Raw genomic sequence first — 6,533 nt, 5'->3', positions numbered from 1 at the left:
TCTAGAAATTAAATAAATATAACAATATTTTTAAACTGAAAATTATAATTACATTAATTATAATAATGATTTGGGTAAACTATATATTTATTTGAATTTATATACGAACCAAATTCATGTTCTCATTATGCGTACAACAACCTTGTACATATCATGTATTCGATATTTAATTACCCAATTAAATTAATTCTATAATTAATTTAATTCAAGTGACAACCAAACACAATACAAACTATGTTTTATTCCGTTCATTTCAACTATAGGGTGCGACCCTGTAGGTTCTTGTAACGTTAGCAATAATACTAGAACGATCCCAATGTTACAAACAATGAGTGGTACCTAGCAATACATCATTGCTACCTAAGTCACAAGAAATCATGATTCGACATAACTTTTTTATGATTAACCTTTCATGCAATAATCCTTAAGTCCTTTATCTCTGGATTGGACACAAGTCATGGAATAGTTACACTTGCATAGTCCATTCCATGTTCCTTGATATCTTAAGTAGACTATGATATACAAATAAGTATAACATCTCATATCAGCTTATTTGAGCATGGCCATGCATTTCTAGCCTCACTCAATAAAGTGGCCTAAGATATTACTCCCATTATGTAAGAGGGACTTATCCTATATCGATCAACCATATCCCTCTACACAGGTCGTGGTATATCCAACATCAGCCTTTATAGAACAACCAGTTACGGTGTATGTTTAACTGTATCAAAATATACAACTCATGATGTTGGGATTATGATGATATCAAGTATGAGGATCATATACATATTAATCACTATGAGTAATGTTGTGACAATTACATAATAATCCAAGAAACATACTCATAACGGGTCAGTCCAATTTGTTGTTCTCTAACACACATATTCATGCATCGATTTTGACATTCCATATCAATAACAACTCTTTATCATCAATCAACTACATGTTAGTCTTAATGCATTATTGTTGTCCTAGCCAACAATAATACTTGACTAAGGATCTTTTAAGAATAATCATATTATTCTCAGGATATTATTATAAAATAGTTTATTTATACACACAAAAAAGAAACTGAAATAATAATGGTAATGCCTTATATTAATAAACATGATAAATCAAATATGTTATTACAACCATCTCATGATTGATCTTTGGGCATACTCTAACAATAACAACTATTAATCTAGCATTAAAATTACACCGTTCGAGGCTCTGTATGGAAGGAAATGTATAACGTCACTCTATTGGTCTAAATTGAGTGAACCCAAGTTGGTAGGTATTGATTTGATACGAGAGACAAAAGATAAAGTTTAAATAATTTGAGACTGTTTGAAAGCAGCGTCTGATCGTCACAAATCATATATTGATCTGAAAAGAAAGGATATAGAGTTTACTATTGGTGATCGAGTGTTTCTAAAAGTTTCACCATGGAAGAAGGTACTTCGATTTGGCTGAAAGGGAAAATTGAGTCCAAGATTTATTGGGCCATATGAGGTTACAGAGAGGATTGACCCTATCGCTTACAGGTTGGTTGTACCCCCAGAACTTGAAAATATTCACAATGTTTTCTATGTTTTGATACTGAGACGGTACAAGTCAGATCATTCACATGTAATTACTCCATGTGAGGTTGAGATACAACCAGATTTATCATATTTGGAAGAACCGATAAGGGTTCTGGCACATGAAGTAAAAGAACTTCGAAATAAAATAGAACTGCTAGTAAAAATTTTATGGAATCGTCACGGGATGGAAGAGGCTACTTGGAAGACTGAAGACTCGATGAGATCAAAATATCTAAATCTGTTCGCTGGTAAGAAATTTCGGGACGAAATTTCCTAAAGGGGGAGAGTTGTAACAGCCCATTTTTTATTGGTGTCAGAAACAATAGTTTCGGGACCACAAATCGACCTGTCGGTTCGTAAATATTTATTAGTTTAAAAATTTACGAGGTCACTAGTATCGTATTAAATTCTGGTTAAGAAATTTTATCGTTTAGATAGTTAATTAAGTAAAAAGGATTGAATCGTAAAAGCTATAAAAGTAGAGTTTACTAATTTAAGAGGGCTAAATGAATAAATTAGCCAATAAATATTTAATGGTTGGATCAACATGGTTATTTATTTAAATGGATAAGTTTAAATTAAAGTTAATTGTGATTAATTAATAACTTTAAAATATTTACAAAATAACCTAAGTATATATATTAAAGAAAAGAAAAGAATAAGAATAATTTAGCTTATTTCTTCATCTTCTCCACGACATAAGAAGAGAAAAAAATTTAAGGTTTCATGCTTTTATTTTAAAGCTTTAATTGATAAGTGTTTTGGTGCTAGTTTTTAGTCATTTTTATGTTTTTGAGCTTGTATTAGCTTAATTTAGCTACCCCAAGGATTAATTTGCAAAACTGTTAAATGTTTTGAATTATGCCATTGTTGAGATTTAGCTATTCTTGAAATTTTGTGATAGATTATTAATTTTAGTTGCTAGATAGGACTATATTGTAAAGTGTTTTTTGATGATTTTAAGGTTTTTAAATTGTTAAAGTGTTAAAATTTCAAGGATTCAAAGTGAAATAATCACAAGTAAAGGCTGATGTAGTGATGGTTATCAACTGATTATATTGGGTTTCTAAGAAAATTGGGTTAATTGCATGATTAGGGCTTGAGGACTAAATTGAATTAAAAAAATAGAAAGGTTAGGGTAATTTTGTAAAATGTCAAAAGAGAATTAATTGCATAAATGACTTAAAATTTCTGTTGATTCAGTTAATTTAATGAAATTATTGTTTTAGATCACGAACGTGTTGATAACGAGGAAAAGACAATGTAGCGGAGTAGTTCCTGTACTTTGGCTATTACTACAAATCAGCTCGGTAAGTTTGTATTTCTAATTTTTATAATTAGTGTTTCTTTTCATACATTCTCTATATTTGAGATATGAAATTTCTAAGCATACTTGATCAATTAAGAGCTGGTGATACGAATGATTAAAGTGATTCAGCCCTTGGCTGGGACGTAAAATGATTAAATGATTAAATATTATGTTCTAATGATATAGACCGTTCTGGTGGCTGAGAATCTTGCATAAGTTACGGATTTTCGACAGCTTGTGTGAGCAGCATCGAGAACTAGTGAAACGGCAGAATGCTCTGTTCTAATGAATGAACCATAGTGATGGTTGAGGTCCTACATACGTTGCAGACCCTTGTCAGCTTGTGTGAGCAGCATTGCGAAATGGTTAGTGTTCTAGAAACTAGCTCGAACGAGTGATACTCTGCATTTCTAAAATGACGAGCTAATGACATCTGAGAAAGTTGATTTAATGAAACGTGTAGCTTTTACCTGTGGTGGATTGTGAACGACAAGGAATTACCTTATTTGTTATTCATTTGTGTTGTTCAGTTAAATTGTGGTAAGCTCTATCATTATTTTTACGAACTTACTAAGCTTCAAGTAAGCTTACCTTTATTTTTCCTTTGTTTTGTAGATTTCATTTTGCGGTTGGGAGATCAGATCGTGCTCAAAGAAACACACTATATCAGGGACTCTTTTGGTTGATTTTGGATAACTTGGTTATATGTCATATAATAGGGCTAGTGAGTATATTTGTGATTGTATATGTGTAATGATTGTGTGTCTTGATTGCCATAGATTTAAGTTAAGTACATTTTGAGTAGCATGAGTTGTATTGGGTTGTGGCATATGTAAGAGTGTGAATGAGTATGAAAATTAGTATGGTTTGTTCATGAATGAGTAGGTACTTTGGTTGGGAAAACAAGATTATGAATGTGATTTGTGGCTTATATGTTCAAATTAAGAAATGAATTGTTTATGTGTTTGATTTGTGGTGTCATTGATAGCACATTGGTTTGACACATAGGCTATTTGCTTTGGCATGTTTTGAGCATATTTGATTGCATTTGAAGGTTTCTATGCATGTGCTTTGATAAGTCTAGGTATATAAATATTTAGGTATGAAAAAGGGTAAAATTTTAGGTCAATTAAGGTTGCACACGACTTGGGCACGAGCTATCACACAGTTGTGTGACTCATACGGGCAGACCACATGAGTGTGTTAGGTGCAGGGTACACACGGGCTGAGACACGGGCATGTGGCCCAAGTCGGTGAGTTACACAGCCTGGCACACGATTAGATACGTGGGCGTGCGGAATGGCCACACGGTCGTGAGACCCCTATAGGTAAAAATTTCTAATTTTGTCCTTAATATTCTTTTTTCTCGATTTGGTCCTTGTTTGTTTGTAAGCCTATTTTAGGACGTCGAAGGCCCGATTTAAAGCTCGTTCTAGTATGTTTTAATCCTAAAATGTGTCATATTTATTAGTAGGGAATTTAATTGATGAACGAATGATCTATATTATGTGAACATTTTGATATGTACGATAACTCTCTGTAACCTTATTTTAACGATAAAAACGGGATATAGGTGTTACACAAAAGGCAAGAAAAAAACTAGTTTAAGCTTTCGGCAACAACATGAAAGCGCGAATGATGAGTGTTTGGAATCGCTGCTTCTAGACACGATTTATAGTGTTAATTGGGAGCTTAGTAGTATCCTAAATCCCTACTCTAAGTTCAGAGTGTAAGTTTTATTTTACCTCTTGTTTATTTTGTGTGACATGCGATATGTGATTTGAATTGTGAAATATGATATGTGACACATGCTAGAGATAGTATTTGTGTAATATGTTAATTGTGGGCATGATTTACATGCCAAATGATAGTGATTATGATGTGCTAATAATGCAAACATGCAGTGAATGTATGCAGAAAATCGGTGAGAAAATATGTGATTTAATTGTGGATATTTTGGCATTGTAATCTTTAAGATCATTGGATATAGTTGGAATGTCATAGGATTGTGAGTACTCACCTATATGTTGTGTTTTGGGGGTGTTAAGGCCCAGGATAGATTTTGAGAGATAAGGTAATGTGAGCTCGAATTGATTCACCGAGATATATTGGTGTATTGGAGAGTGTTAACTGTGTGTTACGCTTTTGGGATATGTTCGACTCTACGAGTCATTTGGTGTGTTGGAGATTCATGTATCTGTTGTGTGGTAATAGAGCTCACTATTATGTTTCATAGCCTCAAGTGCCAAACTATCGTTAAATATGATTTCATAAAATGTGATATTATGATATGTGATGTATGCATGAACATGTTGAAAAATGAGTTAAATGTAATGATCAGTAATAATTGAATATGTTAATATGTTCTCTTAATATAGTGTGTATGTAATTGAGCTTTGATCGTTTTCAGTTAATGTATGAATACATGTCTATTTGGTGGATATTCTAATCATTCACTGAGCTTGTTTAAGCTCACCCACTCCTTTTAAAACCTTTGCAGACTGTTAGCGTTGCGGTATGAGCAGTGCAAAAAGTTTCTAAGGGAGTGGTCCAAGTTGAATAACATTTGAATAGGTGATTTATAACTATTATTGTTAATTGTGGGAATAAGGCAATGTGGTAGATTTGTTCCCGTGATGTCTTAGATGATTGCTTAGTTTTATTACTCGTAAAAATTATGGATGTTTGAAACTAGTACTTTGATTTGCTTAGCTTAAACTAATGATGACTTTTTGAACTGCCATTTATGATATTTTTGATGATTGGATTATGAGATTATAAGTGCGTGATGACTTAGTAAGTGTACGGTTGAGTTGAATGCCTTGTTTCGATGTTACTTTTGCTATATGATGCAAATGTATTGATAATCGGGCATTAGTATCGATACCTCCATGATATCACGATTGTGTAGGAAGTTAGTAACTTAATTTGGTATCGATACCTCCATGATATTACGATTGTGCAGGAAGTTAGTAACTCAATTTGGTATCGATACCATGTCTCGAGTATCGATACTCGGGGTAGAATTACTAATACTTTTTGATGGGGTATTGATAATTTGTTGGTTTGAATTTTTGCAAAAAAACAAAATGTTGATTTGGTACCAATTTTCTAAGCGGTATTGATACCATCTATGAGAATTATCGATACCATTGAATGAGTATCGATACTTACGCGATTTATTTTGAATTTTTGTTAAGTGGTCTTAAAGCATGTTTCTATTTTGTTATAAGCTCGTTTGATGTATGTCCAGCATGATTTAATGTCGCCTAGGGTATTTATGACTTAGAATCTCTATAAATGTTCAAATTTGATGATGTTCGCATGCCAATGAGACGTTGTGTAATATGTGATGCTGTGATGGTAGTGTAGCGTCCTGTTACTCGAACTCGACAACTGGGTCAGATATAAGGTGTTACAGTGCTTAGGCACGTTCAAACTTACATTCTCTCAATTGTTGCACTAGTAATAATGTGAATTAAGCTAAATCTTAAACAAAGAAAGTAAATATAAATGGAAGATTATGAAACAATCTTTAACAAACTTGTAGCATTTTTTTTAAATGCCAAAAGGTTTTTGACCTATTTCGAGCCCAACTTTGGTAATATGGTTCCCGCTTACAAAAATATTTGTGTTTCCAAAAGTGGAAGCCATACACC

Source organism: Gossypium hirsutum, chromosome D08 (genome assembly GCF_007990345.1).
Source record: "Gossypium hirsutum isolate 1008001.06 chromosome D08, Gossypium_hirsutum_v2.1, whole genome shotgun sequence".
Taxonomy (NCBI): domain Eukaryota; kingdom Viridiplantae; phylum Streptophyta; class Magnoliopsida; order Malvales; family Malvaceae; genus Gossypium; species Gossypium hirsutum.
This window is presented reverse-complemented; position numbering follows the sequence as displayed.